We start from the raw sequence: 14126 nt of genomic DNA, 5'->3' as shown, positions 1-14126 counted from the left end.
AAACAGTTAGCAGACTGGATTAAAAGCCAGAATCCTACTATATGTTGTTTACAGGAAACACACCTGAAATAGGGTGATGCATTCAAACTAAAAGTAAAAGGGTGGAGCAGAATCTACTATGCTTCAGGCAAAGCCAAAAAAACAGGGGTAGCCATCCTCATCTCAGGTCAAGCAAAAACAAAAAATGATTTAATTAAAAAAGATAAGGAAGGGCATTATATCCTGCTAGAGGGTAGCATAGATAATGAAACAGTATCAATATTAAACATATATGCACCAAGTGGTACAGCATCTAAATTCTTAAAAGAGAAATTAAAAGAAATGCAAAAGGAAATAGACAGTAAAACTATAATAGTGGGAGATCTCACCTTGCCCTCTCAGAATTAGATAAATCAAACCACAAAATAAATTAGAAAGAAGTTAAAGAGGTAAATAAAATACAAGAAAAGTTTGATATGATAGATCTTTGGTGAAAGCTAAATGGACCCAGAAAGGAATACACTTTCTTCGCAGCAGTTCATGGAACCTATACAAAAATTGATCATATACTAGGACATAAAAACCTCAAAATCCAATGCAGTAAGGCAGAATTAGTAAATGTATCCTTTTCAGACCACAATGCAATGAAAATTATATTCAATAAAAAGTCAGGGGAAAATAGACCAAAAAACAATTGGAAACTAAATAATCTCATACTAAAGAATGATTGGGTGTAATAGCAAATTATAGATATGATTAACAACTTTACCTAAGAAAATGACAATAATGAGACATCATGCCAAAATGTGTGGAATACAGCGAAAGCAGTAATAATGGGAATTTTTATATCTCTAGAGGCCTACTTGCATAAAATAGAGAAAGAGAGGGTCAATGAATTGGGCTTACAACTTAAATTGATAGAAAAGGAACAAATTAAAAACCCCTAGACAAACACAAAACTTGAAATTCTACAAATAAAAGGTGAGATTAGTAAAATTGAAAGTAAAAAAAAAAAAATTGAATTAATTAATAAAACTAAGAGTGGGTTCTATGAAAAACCCAGCAAAATAGACAAACCCTTACTAAATATGATTTAAAAAAAGAAAGAGGAAAAGCAAATTGTTAGTCTTGAAAATGAAAAGGGAGAACTCATCACTAATGAAGAGGAAATTAGAACAATAGTTAGGAGCTACTTTGCTCAACTTTATGCCAATAAATTCGATAACTTAAATGAAATGGAAGAATACCTTCAAAAATATAGCTTGCCCAGATTAAGAGAGGAAGAAATAAATAGTCTAAATAGTCCTATTTCTGAAAAAGAAATAGAAGAAGCATTTAACCAACTTCCTAAGAAAATATCCCCAGGACCAGATGGATTTACATGTGAATTCTACCAAACATTCAAAGAACAACTAACTCCAATGCTATATAAACTATTTGAAAAAATAGGGATTGAAGGAGTCCTACCAAATTCCTTGTATGACACAGACATGGTACTGATACCTAAACCAGGTAGCCTGAAAACTGAGAAAGAAAATTATAGACCAATCTCCCTAATGAATATTGATGCTAAAATCTTAAATAAAATATTAGCAAAAAGACTTCAGAAAATCATCCCCAGGATAATCCCTAAGACCAAGTGGGATTTATACCCGGAATGCAGGGCTGGTTCAATATTAGGAAAACTATTAGCATAATTGACCATATTAATAATCAAATTAATAAAAACCATATGATCATCTCAATGGATGCAGAAAAAGCATTTGATAAAATCCAACATCCAATCCTACTAAAAACACTTGAGTGTATAGGAATAAATGAACTATTTCTTAAAATATTAAGGAACATATATTTAAAACTGTCAGTAAACATCATAGGTAATGGCGATAAACTGGAACCTTTTCTGGTAAGATCAGGAGTGAAACAAGATTGCCCACTATCACCATTACTATTCAACATTGTACTAGAAACTCTAGCCTCATCAATAAGAGCTGAGAAAGAGATTCAAGGAATTAGAGTAGGAAATGAGGAAATTAAACGATCACTCTTTGCAGATGACATGATGGTATACTTAGAGAACCCCAAAGACTCTGCTAAAAAAGCTTTTAGAAATAATTCAGAACTTTAGTAAAGTTGCAGGATACAAAATAAATCCACATAAATCCTCAGCATTTTTATACATTACCAACACAATACAACAGCAAGAGATACAAAGAGAAATTCCATTCAAAATAATGGTCGATAGTATAAAATATTTGGGAATATATCTACCAAAGAAAAATCCGGAATTATATAAGCAAAATTATGAAACACTTGACACAAAAATAAAGTCAGATTTAAATAATTGGAAAGACATTGAGTGTTCTTGGATAGGCTGAGCAAATATAATTAAGATGACAATACTCCCTAAACTAATCTATTTATCTATTACTATACCAATCAGACTCCCAAGAAATTATTTTAATGACCTAGAAAAAATAACAAAGAAATTCATATGGAAGAACAAAAGGTTGAGAATTTCAAGGGAAGTAATGAAAAAAAAAATCAAAAGAAGGTGGTCTAGCTGTACTTGATCTAGAACTGTATTACAAAGCAGCAGTCACCAAAACCATTTGGTATTGGCTAAGAAATAGACTAGTTGATCAGTGGCATAGGTTAGGTTCACAAGGCAAGATAGTAAATAAAAATAGCAATCTAGTGTTTATAAATCCAAAGATCCCAACTTCTGGGATAAGAATTCATTATTTGACTAATTTGATTAATTGCTGGGAAAATTGGAAATTAGTATGGCAGAAACTAGACATGGACAGACACTTAACACCGCATACTAAGATAAGATCAAAATGGGTCTAAAATTTAGGCATAAAGAACGAGATCATAAATAAATTAGAGGAACATAAGATAGTTTACCTCTCAGACTTGTGGAGAAGGAAGGAATCTGTGTCCAAAGGAGAACTAGAGAACACTATTGATCACAAAATAGAAAATTTTGATTACATCAAATTAAAAAACTTTTGTACAAACAAAACTAATGCAAACAAGATTACAAGGGAAGTAACAAATTGGGAAAACATTTTTACAGTTAAAAGTTCTGATAAAGGCCTCATCTCCAAAATATACAGAGAACTGACTTTAATTTATAAGAAATCAAGCCATTCTCCAATTGATAAATGGTCAAAGGATATGAACAGACAATTTTAAGATGATGAAATTAAAACTATTTCCACTCATATGAAAGAGTGTTCCAAATCACTACTGATCAGAGAAATGCAAATTAAGACAACTCTGAGATACCACTACACACCTGTCAGATTGGCTAAAATGACAGGAACAAATAACAATGAATGTTGGAGGGGCTATGGGAAAACTGGGACACTGATGCATTGTTGGTGGAGTTGTGAAAGAATCCAACCATTCTGGAGAGCAATCTGAAATTATGCCCAAAAAGTTATCAAAATGTGCATACCCTTTGATCCAGCAGTGCTACTACAGGGCTTATATTCCAAGGAGATACTAAAGAAGGGAAAGGGACCTGTATGTGCTAATATGTTTGTGGCAGCCCTTTTTGTAGTGGCTAGTAACTGGAAAATGAATGGATGTCCATCAATTGGGTTGGGTAAATTTTGGTATATGAATGTTATGGAATATTATTGTTCTGTAAGAAATGACCAACAAGATGCATACAGAGAGACTTGAAGAGACTTACATCAACTGATGCTGAGTGAAACGAGCAGAACTAGGAGATCATTATACACTTCAACAATGATACTGTATGAGGATGTATTCTGATGGAAGTGGATATCTTTAACATAGAGAAGAGCTAATCCAATTCCAATTGATCAATGATGGACAGAATCAGCTATACCCAGGAAAGGAACACTGGGAAATAAGTGTAAACTGTTAGCATTTTTTTTCTCCATATATTATTTTTACCTTCTGAATCCAATTATTCCTTTGCAACAACAACAACAAAATTCAGTTCTGCACATATATATTGTACCTAGGATACACAACAAGATATTTAATATGTATGGGAATTTCTGCCATCTAGGGTAGGGTGTGGAGGCAAGTAGGGAAAAATTCAGAACAGAAGGGAGTACAAGGGATAATGTTGTAAAAAATGTTATAATTATAAAATTATTTTTAAAAAAGATTTTTAATATACTGCCCTTAATACAAGTGTTTTATAAGCTGTGAAAGTACATCTGCCAAATTGAGCATTGCACTGGTATTTTCAGTATTTGATAACTAATCAATAGGTGCAGTCTAACACAGGAATTTAGTTCAGCACCTAGTTTTATTTCTTTGTCGAGCTGCCATAATGAAGCAGGCTGCCACAATCTCACAAGGCACTGGTCAAGTAAAAGGTCACCTATAATAGTTTGGAATTCTTTATTGGAGGATTTATAATAAATAATGACCACAATCTGAGAGCCAATAATTAAATCCTTAATATAAAATTAAATTACACATTAGGAATTGGCAAATGTTATAAATCAGATTCTGGTTGATTTCTTGACTAGGTTTAAAGAAGTAGTGAGGGAAATGTTAATAATATGAAGGTATATCGTGTGCTTGTAGAGAGCAGTTGTAAAAGATTTATCAACACACTTCTGGGTAGATATTGTTACAAAGGAAGAAAATTGAAACACAGAAAGTTAAATAACTTACTCAGGGTTACAGAGTCAGTAGGTATTTAAGGAAACATTTGAATTGAGTTCTTCCTGATTCCAAGTATAACACTCTGTACATGGTACCATCTAATTGCAATTTATGTGATACTTTAAAGCTTTCAAAGTGCTTTACATTAACTTCATTTAATCCTGACAATGTTTTTAGTTCATGTGCTGCTGAATGAAACTGGAGAAAAATCATGATACTGTAATGATGGAATCCACTATGTTTTTATGTTATATTTTTTGCTGGATTTGTTCTGCTACAAGACAATCCATTTATACTTTACTGATTGTTTCACTTCCCAACACACCACAATGACTTTTTAAAAAGTTTTAATCTTTTTTCACGTCTCCCACAGTTCCTTCTTCCTAATTTCCTCAGCTAAGAATTTTACCTCATATTTCATTAAAAAATAAATCATAGTCCAGGGATCTCCTTCTTTACTCTCTCTCCTCACCTCAAACCACTCCTCTGCCTTCTGCCATTTTCTCCTTCCTCACTCTGTCTCATAGAGAGATATGACCATTCTCTTTGAGAAGGTAAATTCCTTTACATGTACAAAATAATCATGTAGATCCTATCCCAACTTCTCCAGCATTTTGCCTTCTTTATCATCCTTACTCTCACATATCACCAATCTCCATCAGCGTGATACTTTCTTACTACATAGAAACAAATTTATAATTGCCCCACCCCAAAATATTTCTTACTTGATCTATTTATCTTGTCTAACTGTACTCCCATATTCCTCCTCTCTTTTAAGTGGTTAAATTTCTTGAGAATTGAGAATTGAGAGATATCTTCACTTCCTTTGCTCTTGCTCTCTTCTTAACTCAGTCTACTATCTCACCATTCAGGGGAGCTTTTTCTCTCCAAAACTACTAATAATTTCTTAATAATCTAATCTAATGACCTTTTATAAATTCTTATTCTTTTTAACCATGTATCTTCTGATATTGCTAATCAATTTCTTCTTATTGACACTTTCTTCTCTTTAGTTTGTTTTGTACTACTCTCTCCTGATTCTGTACCTATATATCTGACTATACTTTCTTAGTCTTCTTTGTTAGATTTTCATCAAGGCCAAATCTGCTAACTTTGGTGTCCCAAAATACTATCCTGGTCTTTCTAATATTCTCCCTGTTTATTGTTTCACTCAACAATCTCATCAGTAAGCATGGATTCCATTATTATCTTTACACTGGTGATTCTCAAATCTATGTATCTACTTCTAATTTCTGCATGCTTAGATGTTCATCTCCAGCATCCTATTAAACTTAACATGTAGTATTGGATGTGCCATTGACATCTTGAAGTCAACATGACAATAACTAAACTAATTTGTCTTTTTTGTTGTTGTTCAACTATTTTTGTTTATTTAAAAAATTTAATAGTATTTTATTTTTCCAAATACATGCAAAAATAGTTTTCAACATTCCCCTTTGTAAAACCTTGGGTTATACATTTTTCTCCCTCTTGTCCTCCCCAAGGCAATAAGCAATTTGATATAGGTTAAACATGAACAATTCTTCTAAAGATATTTCCATATTCATCAAGTAGAGAAAAAAAAAATCAGAGCAAAAGGGGAAAATAATAAGGAAAAATAAGCAAACAACAACAAAAGGTTAAAATAATAATATTCTGATCCACATATAGTCTCTATACTTCTCTCTTTGTATATGAATGACACTTTCCATCACAAGTTTTTGGAATTGCTTTGAATCACCTCATTGTTGAAAAAAGCCAAATCCATCACATAAACATTTTTTTTTTGCTCCCAAACTCTCCCCTCTTTCTAAAATCTCTATTAACTCTGAGTTCTCACAATGTATGAAGCTCAAAAGTTAGATTTTATACTTGACTCCTCAGTCTTGTGTCACTCATCCCTTCAATCTGGTCTATTGCCTAGGCCTGTCTATTTTCCTTTGCAACATTTGTCACATACATGTTGATTTTTCCATGACAACTACCACTATTCTGGTGAAGCCTTTCATGACCTTCTTCCTGGACTATTGCAATGCCTGGAACTTAGTATTATTGACACACATCTGTTTCCCCATTTCTATCCATTTTTTACTTACCTGTCAAAGTGATCTTCCTAAAGCTTATATGGGACTATGTCATCCCACTACCATTCCACACTCAATAAACTCCAGTGACTCCCTATTATTTTCAAGATCTAGGATATAATCTTCTGCTTGACATTCAAAGTTCTTCATAACATGATCCTCCCATGTTTCTAGTCTTCTTATACTTTACATCTCCATTCCCTACCAATCTCCCCTTTGCCCTCCTCCATATATATACTCTTCTAACCAAAGACAATGGAATGAAATATCATATTAGATAATTTATAATTTAGGAAGTTTTATTTATTTTTTTATTTCATATTCATATGGATTCTTTCTATATTCTGCCAATTGAAATAACAGTTCTATCACAATCATGAATTTGTTGAATTCATGAATACATGAGACATTGAATAAAGACTTTTAGAATTGAATTTTTTGAAAAATACATTTTTATTTCCCATAACTATTTACACATGAAAAAAATATGAAGACCCTTTGGATATATCATTTGCACTAAGACTTCACTCACTCATTAATGCCAGGCAGATTGTTAGTAGCCCACACTCGTGCAAAGGTTTAGACTTTCTTTGGATCTCTTTGATAGTTGGTTCTTGACTAGCTGTCACCCTCTTAAAGGGATATGTAAAGTCTGAGATAAATGCCTATCTCAAAATTTATGGTTTATAATAATATATCTTTATCACAATAATTCTTCTAAATAAATACCTTAATCATTTTTTTTTGCTATTTTATAAATGTAGAAACTAAAGTTTACAAAAATATTGTACTCATGATCACATAGCAAATAAATTAGGCAGCTAATGCTTGGAACCAGGTCTTTTGGGTTCTAAATTCAGTGTATTTTCTACTATATCAAATCGATGTGGAGTAATTGATGTGAACAACTAATTGAAAAGAATTAACTAACAAAATGTCTGATCTTGCAGGATATTGGAACAAATGTTACCAATAACTAATTTAGGTGTTACAGATTCCACCTGACTTACTTGGGTGCTTTCTTGGTAAATAAAATGCCTGATATAGGGTTACTTTCTCAACCACAGGCAGTTAAATCATTTAAAACATACAATTTATTTATTGATGCCTTTTGTATTTGCAATGTAGTAATTTCTGAAAACAATTCCTCCTCTAGATTAAAATCTCTCTTGGAAAAAAAAAGAAAAACTACCCAAAATATCCAGAATATTGACCACATTTGGTAATATAGACAAGTCTGTCCTATTCTTTTCTCATCTCTTTTCCAGGAGAAGGGAGACATGTTGCATTATATTCTGAATTATATTATATTTCAATAACAAAGAGACAAACTTTTTTTTGAGTGAACTTTTCATTCACTTTGATGTAGTTACTGGTTGACATGGGGAATATTTTATTTCTTGTGTAAATTATTTCACTTTAAGTTAGTTCAAAGAACTCTTCCCATGTCTTTCTAAATTCACAGGTAGTTAAGTTTTTTAAAGATATGCCAAGCAGCTAAATCCATTTATCACCTACATTTATTTGTTTTTCAAATGTGTGTGTATGAACAGATGTGTATTTGTGACAAGGAAGATGGCTTAGACTTGCTTGGGTTGGTCACTGTGGGAAGAAGCAGAAGCAGCAGACACAATCACAGAGGAATAGGCCTCAGCCTGACACAATGAGAAACTTTCCAAGAAGCAGAGCTGTCCAAAAGTTGAACAAGGTACCTTTGGGGGAAGCAAGTAATCCATCACCAGTAATCCCCCAGCAAAAGCTAGATGACCATTTGGTGGGGATGCTTCAGAGGGGACTTCTAATCAAGGACAGTTGACACAAACTCTCGGCTTTCTTGCTTTCACCCACACATCCATACACACAATTCCAAAGCAATATAGTGCTGATTTCGCTTATTGATGTGCTCTAATTTTGTTTTATAGTGTGAACTGCAATAGAAATATCTTAAGAAAACTTCCAATGATGTAATTTAGCTTTTATTAATAATTCTTAAGGGGAGTCTTAACAGTAATTTCTTATTTCACATAAACTTGTTTTAGCAAAAGATGTTCCTCTCTGATATTTCATTTCTCTTCAGAGAAACTAAACCAAAACTGGAAAACCACTTCAATGATATAGAAAATAGGATTCTCCAATTCAATTAAAGTAGCATTTATTAGGTACCCATTGTGTACAGTGGCACTGTGTTGGGAGCTGGGAATACAAAGACAAAGCAAAATAGTACCCCACCTCAAAGATCTTATGCTCTACAGATAGAGGCAGGGTCTATGTATAGAACTAAAAAGACTTCCACAGAAGCATTAGAGGTAAGCTGATATCACAAAGAATAATCCTCTTCCTTGGCATATTTAAGGGAAAAGTGGGTGGTTTATTGTGATATTATCAAGAAAAAATAGAGACGAATAATTAATGTGCAACAAGAAAATGGTATTTACACACATATAGTGTATCTAGGTTATATTGTAACACATGTAAAATGTATGGGATTACTTGCCATCGGGGGGAGGGAGTGGAGGGAGGGAGGGGATAATTTGGAAAAATGAATAAAAAAAGAAACTTATATTCTAATGGGGAAGGACAACAAATAAAATAGATCTAAAAAAAAAATAGAGACGGAGAGAAGTACAAGAAAATATTATTAGGGAAACCTGTTAAACTCTTTTAACTTGGATTAGAGCTGATTTTCCAAGCTAGGGAAACCTGATAACCCTCCCCATAGTGAAATGGGGAGTAACATCTCCAACATTATTTGGTTTAATTTTTACAAGAAAAAATATTATAAGAAATGTTAGAAAAACATCACATACAAAATTGTAATATGAATTCACAAAATATAAATAGAAAAATATTCATATAATTTCCCTATCAATTAATAAGATTTAAAATCAGTGCATTAAAATTTATTTTCAAAAGCTCCTTTAGACAGGTCATCCTGAATTTTCTTTCTGTGCCTTACCCCTGCTCCTTTTTTTAATTAAAGCTTTTTATTTTCTAAATATAGGCATGGATAATTTTCAACATTCACTCTTGCAAAACCTTGTGTTCCAATTTTTTTCCCCTCCTTTCCCTCACCCCCTTCCCTAGATGGCAAGTAATCTAATATATGTTAAATTTGGACAATTCTTCTATACATATTTCCACAAATATTATGCTGCACAAGTAAAATCAGATCTAAAAGGAAACAAAATGAGAGAGAAAATGAAATGGAAGCAAACACCAACACCAACAAAATGTTATGTTGTGATCCACCCTCAGTTTCCACAGTCCTTTCTCTGAGTGTAGATAGCTCTCTTCATCATAAGATCATTGGAACTGGCCAGAATCATCTCATTGTTGAAGAGACCTACATCCATCAGAATTGATCATCATATAATTTTGCTGCTTCCATGTATAATAATGTCCTGGTTCTACTCATTTCATCTAGCATTAGTTTATGTAAATCTCTCCAGGCTTCTCTGAAATCATCCTATTGATCATTTCTTATAGAATAATATATTCTATGACATTGATATACCATAACTTATTCAGCCCTTCTCCAATTGATATATTTACTCAGTTTCCAGTTTCTTGCCCCTACAATAAGGTTTGCCAAAAATATTTTTGTACATATGGGTCACTTTCCCTCCTTTAACATCCTTTTGGGATATAAGCCCAGTAGAAACACTGCTGGATCAAAGAGTATGCGCATTTTGATAGCCCTTGGGACATAATTCCAAATTGTTCTCCAGAATGGTTAGATCAGTTCATAACTTCACCAACAATGTATTAGTGTCTCAGTTTTCCCACATCCCTTCCAACATTCATTTTCTTTTTATCTTTTTCTGTCATTTTAGCCAATCTGAGAGGTATATAGTCAGAGTTGTCTTAATTTGCATTTCTCAGATCAATAGTGATTTAGAGCACATTTTCATATGACTAGAAATAATTTTAATTTCTTCATTTGAAAATTATATGTTCATATCATTTGATTATCAATTTGAGAACAGCTTGGATTCTTATAAATTTGAGTCAATTCTATATATATTTCAGAAATTAAGCCTATATCAAAACCCTTGGTTTAATTTTTTCCCCAATTTATTGCTTCTCTTCTAATCTTGTCTGAAGTGGTTTTGTTTGTACAAAAACTTTTTAAGTTAATATAATCAAAATTATCCACTTTGTATTCAATAATATATTCCAGTTCTTCTTTAGCCACAATTTTTTTCCTTCTCCACAGATTTGAGAGGCAAACTATGCTTTGTTTTTCTAATTTGATTATAATAGCATCTTTATGATTAATCATGAATCCATTTCGACTTTATCTTGGTAAAGGGTATTAGGTGTAGATCCATGCCTAATTTCTGCCATACTAATTTCCAATTTCCCCAGCAATTTTTGTCAAATAGTGAGTTCTTATCCCAAAAGCTGCATTCTTTGGATTTATCAAACACTAGGTTACTATACTCATTGACTATTTTGTCCTATGACATAATCTATTTCACTATTTCTTAGTCAGTACCAAATCGTTTTGATGACAGCTCCTTTATAATATACTTTTAAGTCTGGTATAGCTAGATCACCTTCATTTGCATTTTTTTTCATTAATTCCCTTGATATTCTTGATCTTTTGTTCTTCCAGATGAACTTTGTTATTATTTTTTCTACCTCTGTAAAACAATTTCTTGTGAATTTGATTGGTATGACATTGACTATATAGATTAGTTTAGGCATTAATGTCATCTTTATTATATTAGCTTAGCCTACTTGTGAGCACTTGATATTTTTCCAATTGATTAGATCTGACTATATTTATATGTAAATTGTTTTGTAATTGTGTTCATATAGTTTCCGACTTTGCCTTGGCAGGTAGACTTACAAATATTTTATATTATCTACAGTTATTTGAAATGGAATTTCTATTTGTAGCTCTTTCTGCTGAACTTTGTTGGTAATATATAAAAATGCTGATGATTTCTGTGGAATTTTGCATTCTGCAACTTTGTTAGTTATGAATTTTTTCTAGAAGTTGTTTAGTTGATTCTCTAGTATTCTTTAAGCATACAATCATATCATCTGTAAAGAGCAAAAAATTGGTTTTCTAATTGCCTACTCCAATTGCTTTAATATCTTTTTCTTCTCTTATTACCAAAGCTAACATTTCTAAAATAATATTGAATAGAATGGTGATAGTGGGCAATCTTGTTTCACCCCTGATCTTTTTGGAGTTGGTTTTAATTTATCCACATTACATATGATCCTTTCTGATGGTTTGAAATAAATACTACTAATCATTTTAAGGAAACCTCCATTTATTCCTTTCAATGTTTTAATAGGAATAGTGTTGGAGTTTGTCAAATGCTTTCTCTCCTTTTATTGATATAATCATATGATTTTTGTTAGTTTGGTTATTGATATAGTTAATTATGCTTATAGCTTTCCTAATATTGAACTAGCCCTGCATTCCTGGCATAAATTCTACTTGACCATGATGTATCATCCTAATGATAACTTGCTATAACCTCTTTGCTAATATTTTATTTAAGATTTTTTCATCAATATTTATTAAAGAAATTGGTCTATAATTTTATTTCTCTGTTTTGACCTGCCTGGTTCAGGTTTCAACAGCATATCTGTGTCATAAAAGGAATTTGGTAGGATTCCTTCTTTCCCTATTTTTCCAATAACTTGTATAATGTTGGAATTAATTGTTCTTTAATTTGCTAGAATTCATATATAAATCCATCTAGCCCTTGAGACATTTTTTCTTTGGGAGTTGATTAATAGGTTGTTCAATTTCTTTCTTTTTTTTTTTTTGGTGGAACTATTTAAGTATTTTACTTCCTCTTCTGTTAATCTGGGTAATCTATATTTTTGTAAATATTCATCCACTTCTCTTATATTATCAGATTTATTGACATATGGTTGGGCAAAATAACTCTTACTTATTGTTCTAATTTCTTCTTAATTGGTATAAAGTTCTCCCTTTTCATTTTTGATATTAACAATTTAATTTTCTTCTTTTCTTTTTCCAATCAAATTAACTGAAAGTTTATCAATTTTGATGGCTTTTTCATAAAACCAACTTTTAGTTTTATTTACTAGTTCAATAGTTTTCTTAATTTCAGTTTTATTAACCTCTACTTTTATTTTCAGAATTTCAAATTTGGTATTGAATAGGGCTTTTTGATTTGTTATTTTTCTAGCTTTTTTAGTTTTATGCCCAATTTATTGATCTTCTCTTTCTCTATTTTATACAAGTAAACATATAGAGATCTAAATTTTCCCCTAAGAACTGCTTTGGGTGTATATCATAACTTTTGGTATGGTGTCTCATTATTATAATTTTCTTGGATGAAATTATCTATTTTGTCTATTTTTTGTTATTTTACTCACTCAGTCTTAAGGATTAGATGATTTAATCTCCAATTAATTTTTGGTCTATTTTCCCCTGGTGTTTTATATAATGTAATTTTTATTGCATCATGATCTAAAAAATATATTTACTATTTCTGCCTTTCTGCCTTTAATTTTGAGGGTTTTAATGTCCTAATACATGCCCAACTTTCTGTATGTTCCATGTACTTCTGAGAAGAAAAGTATATTTCTTTCTGTCTCCATTCAATTTTAGCAAATTATAATTTCCTTCCTTATCACTTTTAATTAGATCTATTTTTTTGCTTTTGCTTAATCTGAGATTAGGATTGCTACCCCTGCTTTTTTTTTTTTTTTTTTTTTTTTTTAAACTTCATTTGAAGCATACTGGATTCTGCTACAGCCTTTACTCTAAATGTATCACTGCTTTAAATGTCTTTCTTGTAAACAACAGATTATTGGATTCTGGCTTTTAATCCAGTCTGTTATCCACTTCCATGTTATGGGAAAGTTTATCCCATTCCCATTCACTTAAACTGTGATCTTTCTTACAGAATAAAAGTAAATATTTTTAGATGTTACAACTTCTCTCCCATCTCAAAAGCTCTTTTTAAAAATTAATCACTAGTACTACAAGTCAATTACTTTAGACAGAATACTGTATAACTTATTGTATAACAATTCAAACATTTTGAAATTAATTTTGATTGCCACATTATCAAAAATATTGAAAAAAAGGTTTCATCAGAGATACAAATGTTTAGGAAAAGATGGGCCAAAAACGTATGTTGAGTAAGAGGTAACCAAGACATTAAATGGTATATTCTATCAGTATCCATAAAATATCAAAAGATAACAGATGATGGTTTCTAGAATGTTTGCATAGACCTTCACTCTGCAGGACTTATGAGAAAACATAGACAAAATTTACACCCTTAGAGGGTATGTCCAGAGTTACTGAAGTAGTAAAGATATCAAAATAAATAGGAAGAGAAGTGTTTGTTTTTGTTCTTTCCTAATAAGAATAATTGGAACTACACAAGGTTAACT

This window comes from Sminthopsis crassicaudata, chromosome 1 (assembly GCF_048593235.1).
Source record: "Sminthopsis crassicaudata isolate SCR6 chromosome 1, ASM4859323v1, whole genome shotgun sequence".
Taxonomy (NCBI): Eukaryota; Metazoa; Chordata; class Mammalia; order Dasyuromorphia; family Dasyuridae; genus Sminthopsis; species Sminthopsis crassicaudata.
This window is presented reverse-complemented; position numbering follows the sequence as displayed.